This window comes from Salvelinus fontinalis, chromosome 29, assembly GCF_029448725.1.
Source record: "Salvelinus fontinalis isolate EN_2023a chromosome 29, ASM2944872v1, whole genome shotgun sequence".
In the NCBI taxonomy this organism is placed as follows: domain Eukaryota; kingdom Metazoa; phylum Chordata; class Actinopteri; order Salmoniformes; family Salmonidae; genus Salvelinus; species Salvelinus fontinalis.
The window spans coordinates 41,554,436-41,568,432 of NC_074693.1; the positions used below are offsets into that span (position 1 = coordinate 41,554,436).

At 39.2% G+C, this 13,997-nt stretch overlaps 18 non-coding genes across 18 annotated transcripts; all 18 read left to right on the forward strand.

The window, feature by feature from the left end:
* Window positions 1–402: 402 nt before the first annotated feature.
* Window positions 403–474, forward strand: trnac-gca (transfer RNA cysteine (anticodon GCA)). The gene has a single exon. It is a non-coding gene; the product is annotated as a tRNA-Cys (tRNA).
* A 1,052-nt stretch (window positions 475–1,526) lies between these two features.
* Window positions 1,527–1,598, forward strand: trnac-gca (transfer RNA cysteine (anticodon GCA)). Its single transcript has one exon. It is a non-coding gene; the product is annotated as a tRNA-Cys (tRNA).
* A 680-nt stretch (window positions 1,599–2,278) lies between these two features.
* Window positions 2,279–2,350, forward strand: trnac-gca (transfer RNA cysteine (anticodon GCA)). The gene has a single exon. It is a non-coding gene; the product is annotated as a tRNA-Cys (tRNA).
* Window positions 2,351–4,890: 2,540 nt separating this feature from the next.
* On the forward strand, window positions 4,891–4,962 carry trnac-gca (transfer RNA cysteine (anticodon GCA)). Its single transcript has one exon. It is a non-coding gene; the product is annotated as a tRNA-Cys (tRNA).
* A 1,050-nt stretch (window positions 4,963–6,012) lies between these two features.
* trnac-gca (transfer RNA cysteine (anticodon GCA)) lies at window positions 6,013–6,084 on the forward strand. The gene has a single exon. It is a non-coding gene; the product is annotated as a tRNA-Cys (tRNA).
* Window positions 6,085–7,134: 1,050 nt separating this feature from the next.
* Window positions 7,135–7,206, forward strand: trnac-gca (transfer RNA cysteine (anticodon GCA)). The gene has a single exon. It is a non-coding gene; the product is annotated as a tRNA-Cys (tRNA).
* Window positions 7,207–7,886: 680 nt separating this feature from the next.
* On the forward strand, window positions 7,887–7,958 carry trnac-gca (transfer RNA cysteine (anticodon GCA)). Its single transcript has one exon. It is a non-coding gene; the product is annotated as a tRNA-Cys (tRNA).
* A 680-nt stretch (window positions 7,959–8,638) lies between these two features.
* Window positions 8,639–8,710, forward strand: trnac-gca (transfer RNA cysteine (anticodon GCA)). Its single transcript has one exon. It is a non-coding gene; the product is annotated as a tRNA-Cys (tRNA).
* A 673-nt stretch (window positions 8,711–9,383) lies between these two features.
* On the forward strand, window positions 9,384–9,455 carry trnac-gca (transfer RNA cysteine (anticodon GCA)). Its single transcript has one exon. It is a non-coding gene; the product is annotated as a tRNA-Cys (tRNA).
* A 303-nt stretch (window positions 9,456–9,758) lies between these two features.
* trnac-gca (transfer RNA cysteine (anticodon GCA)) lies at window positions 9,759–9,830 on the forward strand. Its single transcript has one exon. It is a non-coding gene; the product is annotated as a tRNA-Cys (tRNA).
* Window positions 9,831–10,134: 304 nt separating this feature from the next.
* On the forward strand, window positions 10,135–10,206 carry trnac-gca (transfer RNA cysteine (anticodon GCA)). The gene has a single exon. It is a non-coding gene; the product is annotated as a tRNA-Cys (tRNA).
* Window positions 10,207–10,510: 304 nt separating this feature from the next.
* On the forward strand, window positions 10,511–10,582 carry trnac-gca (transfer RNA cysteine (anticodon GCA)). Its single transcript has one exon. It is a non-coding gene; the product is annotated as a tRNA-Cys (tRNA).
* Window positions 10,583–11,256: 674 nt separating this feature from the next.
* On the forward strand, window positions 11,257–11,328 carry trnac-gca (transfer RNA cysteine (anticodon GCA)). The gene has a single exon. It is a non-coding gene; the product is annotated as a tRNA-Cys (tRNA).
* A 680-nt stretch (window positions 11,329–12,008) lies between these two features.
* trnac-gca (transfer RNA cysteine (anticodon GCA)) lies at window positions 12,009–12,080 on the forward strand. The gene has a single exon. It is a non-coding gene; the product is annotated as a tRNA-Cys (tRNA).
* Window positions 12,081–12,753: 673 nt separating this feature from the next.
* Window positions 12,754–12,825, forward strand: trnac-gca (transfer RNA cysteine (anticodon GCA)). Its single transcript has one exon. It is a non-coding gene; the product is annotated as a tRNA-Cys (tRNA).
* A 303-nt stretch (window positions 12,826–13,128) lies between these two features.
* On the forward strand, window positions 13,129–13,200 carry trnac-gca (transfer RNA cysteine (anticodon GCA)). Its single transcript has one exon. It is a non-coding gene; the product is annotated as a tRNA-Cys (tRNA).
* A 304-nt stretch (window positions 13,201–13,504) lies between these two features.
* trnac-gca (transfer RNA cysteine (anticodon GCA)) lies at window positions 13,505–13,576 on the forward strand. Its single transcript has one exon. It is a non-coding gene; the product is annotated as a tRNA-Cys (tRNA).
* A 304-nt stretch (window positions 13,577–13,880) lies between these two features.
* On the forward strand, window positions 13,881–13,952 carry trnac-gca (transfer RNA cysteine (anticodon GCA)). The gene has a single exon. It is a non-coding gene; the product is annotated as a tRNA-Cys (tRNA).
* The last annotated feature ends 45 nt before the right edge of the window (window positions 13,953–13,997 follow it).

Below are 13,997 nucleotides of genomic sequence, written 5' to 3' on the forward strand. Positions count from 1 at the left end.
ATCCTTCTTATACAGTTTCTGAAAGAGGGGGTATAGCTCAGTGGTAGAGCATTTGACTGCACATCATTAGGTCCTAGGTTCAAATCCTGGTGCTCCCTTGATGTCAAGTACTATCTAATTGTATCTTGAGAGATAGAGTGCTCATTTTCAGGTGTTGTTCATCAATCTAAAATGTCCCTCATTTGATGTTTTTTCTCTCAGTCTAACAGTACCAAACAGAGTGGGTAGTCTGCTGCTCTTGAGATCCAGAGGTGTCAGGTAATTTTTTTTTCTATCCACTTGAAATCAAATACATTACTGGTGTGTTTTCCAAGAGGGAGAGTTTTTGAAGAGGCAAAATAACTCTCCATCTAAAATGGCCCTTGTTAGACAGTTTATCCCTCTTATACAGTTTCTGACAGAGGGGGTATAGCTCAGTGGTAGAGCATTTGACTGCAGATCAAGAGGTCCCAGGTTCAAATCCTGGTGCCCCCTTGATGTCAAGTACTATCTAATTGTATCTTTAGAGTCGGAGTGCTCATTTTCAGGGGTTGTTACTCAATCTAAAATGTCCATCATTTGATGTTTTTTCTCTCAGTCAGACAGTTCCAAACAAAGGTGGAAGTGCGATAGACTTCAGATCAAGAGGACTCAGGTCAAAATCCTTTAGTGAACTTGAAATCAAATACTTTTTAATGTGTGCTTTCAAAGAGAGAGTGTTCTTTATTAGGTTATGTAGATCTCATTCTTAAATGTCCCTTATTAGACAATTTTTGGACATTTTTCCATTAGCGTGGGAAAAGCTTAGTGGTAGAGAATTTGACTGCAGATCAAGCGGTCCCAGTTTCAAATTCTGGTGCCCCCTTAAAATCAAGTGCTTTCTAAGTGTATCTTGACGGTTAGAGTATTCTTTTTTAGATTATGTTACTCAATCTAAAATGTCCCTCATTTGATGTTTTTTCTCTCAGTCTAACAGTACCAAACAGAGTGGGTAGTCTGCTACTCTTGAGATTCAGAGGTGTCCGGTAACTTTTTTTTCTATCCACTTGAAATCAAATACATTACTGGTGTGTTTTACAAGAGGGAGAGTTTTTGAAGAGGCAAAATAACTCTCCATCTAAAATGGCCCTTGTTAGACAGTTTTTTCCTCTTACACAGTGTCTGACAGAGGGGGTATAGCTCAGTGGTAGAGCATTTGACTGCAGATCAAGCGGTCCCACTTTCAAATTCTGGTGCCCCCTTAAAATCAAGTGCTTTCTAAGTGTATCTTGACGGTTTGAGTATTCTTTTTTAGATTATGTTACTCAATCTAAAATGTTCCTCATTTGATGTTTTTTCTCTCAGTCTAACAGTACCAAACAGAGTGGGTAGTCTGCTGCTCTTGAGATCCAGAGGTGTCAGGTAATTTTTTTCTTTCTATCCACTTGAAATCAAATACATTACTGGTGTGTTTTCCAAGAGGGAGAGTTTTTGAAGAGGCAAAATAACTCTCCATCTAAAATGGCCCTTGTTAGACAGTTTTTTCCTCTTTCATAGTTTGTGACAGAGGGGGTATAGCTCAGTGGTAGAGCATTTGACTGCAGTTCAATAGGTCCCAGGTTCAAATCCTGGTTCCCCCTTGATGTCAAGTAATATCTAATTGAATCTTTAGAGTCGGAGTGCTCATTTTCAGGAGTTGTTACTCAATCTAAAATGTCCCTCATTTGATGTTTTTTCTCTCAGTCTAACAGTACCAAACAGAGTGGGTAGTCTGCTGCTCTTGAGATTCAGAGGTGTCAGGCAATTTTTTTTTCTATCCACTTGAAATCAAATACATTACTGGTGTGTTTTACAAGAGGGAGAGTTTTTGAAGAGGCAAAATAACTCTCCGTCTAAAATGGCCCTTGTTAGACAGTTTTTCCCTCTTACACAGTTTCTGACAGAGGGGGTATAGCTCAGTGGTAGAGCATTTGACTGCAGATCAAGCGGTCCCACTTTCAAATTCTGGTGCCCCCTTAAAATCAAGTGCTTTCTAAGTGTATCTTGACGGTTTGAGTATTCTTTTTTAGATTATGTTACTCAATCTAAAATGTTCCTCATTTGATGTTTTTTCTCTCAGTCTAACAGTACCAAACAGAGTGGGTAGTCTGCTGCTCTTGAGATCCAGAGGTGTCAGCAAATTTTTTTTTCTATCCACTTGAAATCAAATACATTACTGGTGTGTTTTCCAAGAGGGAGAGTTTTTGAAGAGGCAAAATAACTCTCCATCTAAAATGGCCCTTGTTAGACAGTTTATCCTTCTTACACAGTTTCTGAAAGAGGGGGTTTAGCTCAGTGGTAGAGCATTTGACTGCAGATCAAGAGGTCCTAGGTTCAAATCCTGGTGCCCCCTTGATGTCAAGTACTATCTAATTGTATCTTTAGAGTCGGAGTGCTCATTTTCAGGAGTTGTTACTCAATCTAAAATGTCCATCATTTGATGTTTTTTCTCTCAATCAGACAGTTCCAAACAAAGGTGGAAGTGCGATAGACTTCAGATCAAGAGGACAGGTTCTAATCCTTTAGTGAACTTGAAATCAAATACTATTTAATGTGTGCTTTCAAAGAGAGAGTGTTCTTTATTAGGTTATGTAGATCTCCATCTTAAATGTCCCTTATTAGACACTTTTTGGACATTTTTCCATTAGCGTGGGAAAAGCTTAGTGGTAGAGAATTTGACTGTAGATCAAGCGGTCCCAGTTTCAAATTCTGGTGCCCCCTTAAAATCAAGTGCTTTCTAAGTGTATCTTGACGGTTAGAGTATTCTTTTTTAGATTATGTTACTCAATCTAAAATGTCCCTCATTTGATGTGTTTTCTCTCAGTCTAACAGTACCAAACAGAGTGGGTAGTCTGCTGCTCTTGAGATCCAGAGGTGTCAGGTAAAAAAAATTTCTATCCATTTGAAATCAAATACATTACTGGTGTGTTTTACAAGAGGGAGAGTTTTTGAAGAGGCAAAATAACTCTCCATCTAAAATGGCCCTTGTTAGACAGTTTTTCCCTCTTACACAGTTTCTGAAAGATGGGGTTTAGCTCAGTGGTAGAGCATTTGACTGCAGATCAAGAGGTCCTAGGTTCAAATCCTGGTGCCCCCTTGATGTCAAGTACTATCTAATTGTATCTTTAGAGTCGGAGTGCTCATTTTCAGGAGTTGTTACTCAATCTAAAATGTCCATCATTTGATGTTTTTTCTCTCAGTCAGACAGTTCCAAACAAAGGTGGAAGTGCGATAGACTTCAGATCAAGAGGACTCAGGTTCTAATCCTTTAGTGAACTTGAAATCAAATACTATTTAATGTGTGCTTTCAAAGAGAGAGTGTTCTTTATTAGGTTATGTAGATCTCCATCTTAAATGTCCCTTATTAGACACTTTTTGGACATTTTTCCATTAGCGTGGGAAAAGCTTAGTGGTAGAGAATTTGACTGTAGATCAAGCGGTCCCAGTTTCAAATTCTGGTGCCCCCTTAAAATCAAGTGCTTTCTAAGTGTATCTTGACGGTTAGAGTATTCTTTTTTAGATTATGTTACTCAATCTAAAATGTCCCTCATTTGATGTGTTTTCTCTCAGTCTAACAGTACCAAACAGAGTGGGTAGTCTGCTGCTCTTGAGATCCAGAGGTGTCAGGTAAAAATTTTTTCTATCCATTTGAAATCAAATACATTACTGGTGTGTTTTACAAGAGGGAGAGTTTTTGAAGAGGCAAAATAACTCTCCATCTAAAATGGCCCTTGTTAGACAGTTTTTCCCTCTTACACAGTTTCTGAAAGAGGGGGTTTAGCTCAGTGGTAGAGCATTTGACTGCAGATCAAGAGGTCCTAGGTTCAAAGCCTGGTGCCCCCTTGATGTCAAGTACTATCTAATTGTTTCTTTAGAGTCGGAGTGCTCATTTTCAGGAGTTGTTACTCAATCTAAAATGTCCATCATTTGATGTTTTTTCTCTCAGTCAGACAGTTCCAAACAAAGGTGGAAGTGCGATAGACTTCAGATCAAGAGGACTCAGGTTCTAATCCTTTAGTGAACTTGAAATCAAATACTTTTTAATGTGTGCTTTCAAAGAGAGAGTGTTCTTTATTAGGTTATGTAGATCTCCATCTTAAATGTCCCTTATTAGACAATTTTTGGACATTTTTCCATTAGCGTGGGAAAAGCTTAGTGGTAGAGAATTTGACTGCAGATCAAGCGGTCCCAGTTTCAAATTCTGGTGCCCCCTTAAAATCAAGTGCTTTCTAAGTGTATCTTGACGGTTAGAGTATTCTTTTTTAGATTATGTTACTCAATCTAAAATGTCCCTCATTTGATGTTTTTTCTCTCAGTCTAACAGTACCAAACAGAGTGGGTAGTCTGCTGCTCTTGAGATCCAGAGGTGTCAGGTAATTTTTTTTTCTATCCACTTGAAATCAAATACATTACTGGTGTGTTTTCCAAGAGGGAGAGTTTTTGAAGAGGCAAAATAACTCTCCATCTAAAATGGCCCTTGTTAGACAGTTTATCCTTCTTATACAGTTTCTGACAGAGGCGGTATAGCTCAGTGGTAGAGCATTTGACTGCAGATCATTAGGTCCTAGGTTCAAATCCTGGTGCTCCCTTGATGTCAAGTACTATCTAATTGTATCTTGAGAGATAGAGTGCTCATTTTCAGGTGTTGTTCATCAATCTAAAATGTCCCTCATTTGATGTTTTTTCTCTCAGTCTAACAGTACCAAACAGAGTGGGTAGTCTGCTGCTCTTGAGATCCAGAGGTGTCAGGTAATTTTTTTTTCTATCCACTTGAAATCAAATACATTACTGGTGTGTTTTCCAAGAGGGAGAGTTTTTGAAGAGGCAAAATAACTCTCCATCTAAAATGGCCCTTGTTAGACAGTTTATCCCTCTTATACAGTTTCTGACAGAGGGGGTATAGCTCAGTGGTAGAGCATTTGACTGCAGAGCAAGAGGTCCCAGGTTCAAATCCTGGTGCCCCCTTGATGTCAAGTAATATCTAATTGTATCTTTAGAGTCGGAGTGCTGATTTTCAGGAGTTGTTACTCAATCTAAAATGTCCATCATTTGATGTTTTTTCTCTCAGTCAGACAGTTCCAAACAAAGGTGGAAGTGCGATAGACTTCAGATCAAGAGGACTCGGTTTCAAATCCTTTAGTGAACTTGAAATCAAATACTTTTTAATGTGTGCTTTCAAAGAGAGAGTGTTCTTTATTAGGTTATGTAGATCTCCATCTTAAATGTCCCTTATTAGACAATTTTTGGACATTTTTCCATTAGCGTGGGAAAAGCTTAGTGGTAGAGAATTTGACTGCAGATCAAGCGGTCCCAGTTTCAAATTCTGGTGCCCCCTTAAAATCAAGTGCTTTCTAAGTGTATCTTGACGGTTAGAGTATTCTTTTTTAGATTATGTTACTCAATCTAAAATGTCCCTCATTTGATGTTTTTTCTCTCAGTCTAACAGTACCAAACAGAGTGGGTAGTCTGCTGCTCTTGAGATCCAGAGGTGTCAGGTAATTTTTTTTTCTATCCACTTGAAATCAAATACATTACTGGTGTGTTTTCCAAGAGGGAGAGTTTTTGAAGAGGCAAAATAACTCTCCATCTAAAATGGCCCTTGTTAGACAGTTTATCCTTCTTATACAGTTTCTGACAGAGGGGGTATAGCTCAGTGGTAGAGCATTTGACTGCAGATCATTAGGTCCTAGGTTCAAATCCTGGTGCCCCCTTGATGTCAAGTACTATCTAATTGTATCTTGAGAGATAGAGTGCTCATTTTCAGGTGTTGTTCATCAATCTAAAATGTCCCTCATTTGATGTTTTTTCTCTCAGTCTAACAGTACCAAACAGAGTGGGTAGTCTGCTGCTCTTGAGATCCAGAGGTGTCAGGTAATTTTTTTTTCTATCCACTTGAAATCAAATACATTACTGGTGTGTTTTCCAAGAGGGAGAGTTTTTGAAGAGGCAAAATAACTCTCCATCTAAAATGGCCCTTGTTAGACAGTTTATCCCTCTTATACAGTTTCTGACAGAGGGGGTATAGCTCAGTGGTAGAGCATTTGACTGCAGAGCAAGAGGTCCCAGGTTCAAATCCTGGTGCCCCCTTGATGTCAAGTAATATCTAATTGTATCTTTAGAGTCGGAGTGCTGATTTTCAGGAGTTGTTACTCAATCTAAAATGTCCATCATTTGATGTTTTTTCTCTCAGTCAGACAGTTCCAAACAAAGGTGGAAGTGCGATAGACTTCAGATCAAGAGGACTCGGTTTCAAATCCTTTAGTGAACTTGAAATCAAATACTTTTTAATGTGTGCTTTCAAAGAGAGAGTGTTCTTTATTAGGTTATGTAGATCTCCATCTTAAATGTCCCTTATTAGACAATTTTTGGACATTTTTCCATTAGCGTGGGAAAAGCTTAGTGGTAGAGAATTTGACTGCAGATCAAGCGGTCCCAGTTTCAAATTCTGGTGCCCCCTTAAAATCAAGTGCTTTCTAAGTGTATCTTGACGGTTAGAGTATTCTTTTTTAGATTATGTTACTCAATCTAAAATGTCCCTCATTTGATGTTTTTTCTCTCAGTCTAACAGTACCAAACAGAGTGGGTAGTCTGCTGCTCTTGAGATCCAGAGGTGTCAGGTAATTTTTTTTTCTATCCACTTGAAATCAAATACATTACTGGTGTGTTTTCCAAGAGGGAGAGTTTTTGAAGAGGCAAAATAACTCTCCATCTAAAATGGCCCTTGTTAGACAGTTTATCCTTCTTATACAGTTTCTGACAGAGGGGGTATAGCTCAGTGGTAGAGCATTTGACTGCAGATCATTAGGTCCTAGGTTCAAATCCTGGTGCCCCCTTGATGTCAAGTACTATCTAATTGTATCTTGAGAGATAGAGTGCTCATTTTCAGGTGTTGTTCATCAATCTAAAATGTCCCTCATTTGATGTTTTTTCTCTCAGTCTAACAGTACCAAACAGAGTGGGTAGTCTGCTGCTCTTTAGATCCAGAGGTGTCAGGTAATTTTTTTTTCTATCCACTTGAAATCAAATACATTACTGGTGTGTTTTCCAAGAGGGAGAGTTTTTGAAGAGGCAAAATAACTCTCCATCTAAAATGGCCCTTGTTAGACAGTTTATCCCTCTTATACAGTTTCTGACAGAGGGGGTATAGCTCAGTGGTAGAGCATATGACTGCAGATCAAGAGTTCCCAGGTTCAAATCCTGGTGCCCCCTTGATGTCAAGTACTATCTAATTGTATCTTTAGAGTCGGAGTGCTCATTTTCAGGAGTTGTTACTCAATCTAAAATGTCCCTCATTTGATGTTTTTTCTCTCAGTCTAACAGTACCAAACAGAGTGGGTAGTCTGCTGCTCTTGAGATTCAGAGGTGTCAGGCAATTTTTTTTTCTATCCACTTGAAATCAAATACATTACTGGTGTGTTTTCCAAGAGGTAGAGTTTTTGAAGAGGCAAAATAACTCTCCATCTAAAATGGCCCTTGTTAGACAGTTTTTCCCTCTTACACAGTTTCTGACAGAGGTGGTATAGCTCAGTTGCAGAGCATTTGACTGCAGATCAAGAGGTCCCAGGTTCAAATCCTGGTGCCCCCTTGATGTCAAGTACTAACTAATTGTATCTTGAGAGTCGGAGTGCTCATTTTTAGGAGTTGTTACTCAATCTAAAATGTCCCTCATTTGATGTTTTTTCTCTCAGTCTAACAGTACCAAACAGAGTGGGTAGTGTGCTACTCTTGAGATTCAGAGGTGTCAGGTAATTTTTTTTTCTATCCACTTGAAATCAAATACATTACTGGTGTGTTTTACAAGAGGGAGAGTTTATGAAGAGGCAAAATAACTCTCCATCTAAAATCGCCCTTGTTAGACAGTTTATCCCTCTTATACAGTTTCTGACAGAGGGGGTATAGCTCAGTGGTAGAGCATTTGACTGCAGATCAAGAGGTCCCAGGTTCAAATCCTGGTGCCCCCTTGATGTCAAGTACTATCTAATTGTATCTTGAGAGATAGAGTGCTCATTTTCAGGTGTTGTTCATCAATCTAAAATGTCCCTCATTTGATGTTTTTTCTCTCAGTCTAACAGTACCAAACAGAGTGGGTAGTCTGCTGCTCTTGAGATTCAGAGGTGTCAGGCAATTTTTTTTTCTATCCACTTGAAATCAAATACATTACTGGTGTGTTTTCCAAGAGGTAGAGTTTTTGAAGAGGCAAAATAACTCTCCATCTAAAATGGCCCTTGTTAGACAGTTTTTCCCTCTTACACAGTTTCTGACAGAGGTGGTATAGCTCAGTTGCAGAGCATTTGACTGCAGATCAAGAGGTCCCAGGTTCAAATCCTGGTGCCCCCTTGATGTCAAGTACTAACTAATTGTATCTTGAGAGTCGGAGTGCTCATTTTTAGGAGTTGTTACTCAATCTAAAATGTCCCTCATTTGATGTTTTTTCTCTCAGTCTAACAGTACCAAACAGAGTGGGTAGTGTGCTACTCTTGAGATTCAGAGGTGTCAGGTAATTTTTTTTTCTATCCACTTGAAATCAAATACATTACTGGTGTGTTTTACAAGAGGGAGAGTTTATGAAGAGGCAAAATAACTCTCCATCTAAAATCGCCCTTGTTAGACAGTTTATCCCTCTTATACAGTTTCTGACAGAGGGGGTATAGCTCAGTGGTAGAGCATTTGACTGCAGATCAAGAGGTCCCAGGTTCAAATCCTGGTGCCCCCTTGATGTCAAGTACTATCTAATTGTATCTTTAGAGTCGGAGTGCTCATTTTCAGGGGTTGTTACTCAATCTAAAATGTCCATCATTTGATGTTTTGTCTCTCAGTCAGACAGTTCCAAACAAAGGTGGAAGTGCGATAGACTTCAGATCAAGAGGACTCAGGTTCAAATCCTTTAGTGAACTTGAAATCAAATACTTTTTAATGTGTGCTTTCAAAGAGAGAGTGTTCTTTATTAGGTTATGTAGATCTCCATCTTAAATGTCCCTTATTAGACAATTTTTGGACATTTTTCCATTAGCGTGGGAAAAGCTCAGTGGTAGAGAATTTGACTGCAGATCAAGCGGTCCCAGTTTCAAATTCTGGTGCCCCCTTAAAATCAAGTGCTTTCTAAGTGTATCTTGACGGTTAGAGTATTCTTTTTTAGATTATGTTACTCAATCTAAAATGTCCCTCATTTGATGTTTTTTCTCTCAGTCTAACAGTACCAAACAGAGTGGGTAGTCTGCTGCTCTTGAGATCCAGAGGTGTCAGGATTTTTTTTTTCTATCCACTTGAAATCAAATACATTACTGGTGTGTTTTCCAAGAGGGAGAGTTTTTGAAGAGGCAAAATAACTCTCCATCTAAAATGGCCCTTGTTAGACAGTTTATCCCTCTTATACAGTTTCTGACAGAGGGGGTATAGCTCAGTGGTAGAGCATTTGACTGCAGATCAAGAGGTCCCAGGTTCAAATCCTGGTTCCCCCTTGATGTCAAGTACTATCTAATTGTATCTTTAGAGTCGGAGTGCTCATTTTCAGGAGTTGTTACTCAATCTAAAATGTCCCTCATTTGATGTTTTTCTCTCAGTCTAACAGTACCAAACAGAGTGGGTAGTCTGCTGCTCTTGAGATCCAGAGGTGTCAGGAATTTTTTTTTTCTATCCACTTGAAATCAAATACATTACTGGTGTGTTTTCCAAGAGGGAGAGTTTTTGAAGAGGCAAAATAGCTCTCCATCTAAAATGGCCCTTGTTAGACAGTTTATCCCTCTTATACAGTTTCTGACAGAGGGGGTATAGCTCAGTGGTAGAGCATTTGACTGCAGATCAAGAGGTCCCAGGTTCAAATCCTGGTTCCCCCTTGATGTCAAGTACTATCTAATTGTATCTTTAGAGTCGGAGTGCTCATTTTCAGGAGTTGTTACTCAATCTAAAATGTCCCTCATTTGATGTTTTTTCTCTCAGTCTAACAGTACCAAACAGAGTGGGTAGTCTGCTGCTCTTGAGATCCAGAGGTGTCAGGAATTTTTTTTTTCTATCCACTTGAAATCAAATACATTACTGGTGTGTTTTCCAAGAGGGAGAGTTTTTGAAGAGGCAAAATAGCTCTCCATCTAAAATGGCCCTTGTTAGACAGTTTATCCCTCTTATACAGTTTCTGACAGAGGGGGTATAGCTCAGTGGTAGAGCATTTGACTGCAGATCAAGAGGTCCCAGGTTCAAATCCTGGTGCCCCCTTGATGTCAAGTACTAACTAATTGTATCTTGAGAGTCGGAGTGCTCATTTTTAGGAGTTGTTACTCAATCTAAAATGTCCCTCATTTGATGTTTTTTCTCTCAGTCTAACAGTACCAAACAGAGTGGGTAGTGTGCTACTCTTGAGATTCAGAGGTGTCAGGTAATTTTTTTTTCTATCCACTTGAAATCAAATACATTACTGGTGTGTTTTACAAGAGGGAGAGTTTATGAAGAGGCAAAATAACTCTCCATCTAAAATCGCCCTTGTTAGACAGTTTATCCCTCTTATACAGTTTCTGACAGAGGGGGTATAGCTCAGTGGTAGAGCATTTGACTGCAGATCAAGAGGTCCCAGGTTCAAATCCTGGTGCCCCCTTGATGTCAAGTACTATCTAATTGTATCTTTAGAGTCGGAGTGCTCATTTTCAGGGGTTGTTACTCAATCTAAAATGTCCATCATTTGATGTTTTTTCTCTCAGTCAGACAGTTCCAAACAAAGGTGGAAGTGCGATAGACTTCAGATCAAGAGGACTCAGGTTCAAATCCTTTAGTGAACTTGAAATCAAATACTTTTTAATGTGTGCTTTCAAAGAGAGAGTGTTCTTTATTAGGTTATGTAGATCTCCATCTTAAATGTCCCTTATTAGACAATTTTTGGACATTTTTCCATTAGCGTGGGAAAAGCTCAGTGGTAGAGAATTTGACTGCAGATCAAGCGGTCCCAGTTTCAAATTCTGGTGCCCCCTTAAAATCAAGTGCTTTCTAAGTGTATCTTGACGGTTAGAGTATTCTTTTTTAGATTATGTTACTCAATCTAAAATGTCCCTCATTTGATGTTTTTTCTCTCAGTCTAACAGTACCAAACAGAGTGGGTAGTGTGCTACTCTTGAGATTCAGAGGTGTCAGGTAATTTTTTTTTCTATCCACTTGAAATCAAATACATTACTGGTGTGTTTTACAAGAGGGAGAGTTTATGAAGAGGCAAAATAACTCTCCATCTAAAATCGCCCTTGTTAGACAGTTTATCCCTCTTATACAGTTTCTGACAGAGGGGGTATAGCTCAGTGGTAGAGCATTTGACTGCAGATCAAGAGGTCCCAGGTTCAAATCCTGGTGCCCCCTTGATGTCAAGTACTATCTAATTGTATCTTGAGAGATAGAGTGCTCATTTTCAGGTGTTGTTCATCAATCTAAAATGTCCCTCATTTGATGTTTTTTCTCTCAGTCTAACAGTACCAAACAGAGTGGGTAGTCTGCTGCTCTTGAGATTCAGAGGTGTCAGGCAATTTTTTTTTCTATCCACTTGAAATCAAATACATTACTGGTGTGTTTTCCAAGAGGTAGAGTTTTTGAAGAGGCAAAATAACTCTCCATCTAAAATGGCCCTTGTTAGACAGTTTTTCCCTCTTACACAGTTTCTGACAGAGGTGGTATAGCTCAGTTGCAGAGCATTTGACTGCAGATCAAGAGGTCCCAGGTTCAAATCCTGGTGCCCCCTTGATGTCAAGTACTAACTAATTGTATCTTGAGAGTCGGAGTGCTCATTTTTAGGAGTTGTTACTCAATCTAAAATGTCCCTCATTTGATGTTTTTTCTCTCAGTCTAACAGTACCAAACAGAGTGGGTAGTGTGCTACTCTTGAGATTCAGAGGTGTCAGGTAATTTTTTTTTCTATCCACTTGAAATCAAATACATTACTGGTGTGTTTTACAAGAGGGAGAGTTTATGAAGAGGCAAAATAACTCTCCATCTAAAATCGCCCTTGTTAGACAGTTTATCCCTCTTATACAGTTTCTGACAGAGGGGGTATAGCTCAGTGGTAGAGCATTTGACTGCAGATCAAGAGGTCCCAGGTTCAAATCCTGGTGCCCCCTTGATGTCAAGTACTATCTAATTGTATCTTTAGAGTCGGAGTGCTCATTTTCAGGGGTTGTTACTCAATCTAAAATGTCCATCATTTGATGTTTTTTCTCTCAGTCAGACAGTTCCAAACAAAGGTGGAAGTGCGATAGACTTCAGATCAAGAGGACTCAGGTTCAAATCCTTTAGTGAACTTGAAATCAAATACTTTTTAATGTGTGCTTTCAAAGAGAGAGTGTTCTTTATTAGGTTATGTAGATCTCCATCTTAAATGTCCCTTATTAGACAATTTTTGGACATTTTTCCATTAGCGTGGGAAAAGCTCAGTGGTAGAGAATTTGACTGCAGATCAAGCGGTCCCAGTTTCAAATTCTGGTGCCCCCTTAAAATCAAGTGCTTTCTAAGTGTATCTTGACGGTTAGAGTATTCTTTTTTAGATTATGTTACTCAATCTAAAATGTCCCTCATTTGATGTTTTTTCTCTCAGTCTAACAGTACCAAACAGAGTGGGTAGTCTGCTGCTCTTGAGATCCAGAGGTGTCAGGATTTTTTTTTTCTATCCACTTGAAATCAAATACATTACTGGTGTGTTTTCCAAGAGGGAGAGTTTTTGAAGAGGCAAAATAACTCTCCATCTAAAATGGCCCTTGTTAGACAGTTTATCCCTCTTATACAGTTTCTGACAGAGGGGGTATAGCTCAGTGGTAGAGCATTTGACTGCAGATCAAGAGGTCCCAGGTTCAAATCCTGGTTCCCCCTTGATGTCAAGTACTATCTAATTGTATCTTTAGAGTCGGAGTGCTCATTTTCAGGAGTTGTTACTCAATCTAAAATGTCCCTCATTTGATGTTTTTCTCTCAGTCTAACAGTACCAAACAGAGTGGGTAGTCTGCTGCTCTTGAGATCCAGAGGTGTCAGGATTTTTTTTTTTCTATCCACTTGAAATCAAATACATTACTGGTGTGTTTTCCAAGAGGGAGAGTTTTTGAAGAGGCAAAATAGCTCTCCATCTAAAATGGCCCTTGTTAGACAGTTTATCCCTCTTATACAGTTTCTGACAGAGGGGGTATAGCTCAGTGGTAGAGCATTTGACTGCAGATCAAGAGGTCCCAGGTTCAAATCCTGGTTCCCCCTTGATGTCAAGTACTATCTAATTGTATCTTTAGAGTCGGAGTGCTCATTTTCAGGAGTTGTTACTCAATCTAAAATGTCCCTCATTTGATGTTTTTTCTCTCAGTCTAACAGTACCAAACAGAGTGGGTAGTCTGCTGCTCTTGAGATCCAGAGGTGTCAGGAATTTTTTTTTTCTATCCACTTGAAATCAAATACATTACTGGTGTGTTTTCCAAGAGGGAGAGTTTTTGAAGAGGCAAAATAGCTCTCCATCTAAAATGGCCCTTGTTAGACAGTTTATCCCTCTTATACAGTTTCTGACAGAGGGGGTATAGCTCAGTGGTAGAGCATTTGACTGCAGATCAAGAGGTCCCAGGTTCAAATCCTGGTGCCCCCTTGATGTCAAGTACTAACTAATTGTATCTTGAGAGTCGGAGTGCTCATTTTTAGGAGTTGTTACTCAATCTAAAATGTCCCTCATTTGATGTTTTTTCTCTCAGTCTAACAGTACCAAACAGAGTGGGTAGTGTGCTACTCTTGAGATTCAGAGGTGTCAGGTAATTTTTTTTTCTATCCACTTGAAATCAAATACATTACTGGTGTGTTTTACAAGAGGGAGAGTTTATGAAGAGGCAAAATAACTCTCCATCTAAAATCGCCCTTGTTAGACAGTTTATCCCTCTTATACAGTTTCTGACAGAGGGGGTATAGCTCAGTGGTAGAGCATTTGACTGCAGATCAAGAGGTCCCAGGTTCAAATCCTGGTGCCCCCTTGATGTCAAGTACTATCTAATTGTATCTTTAGAGTCGGAGTGCTC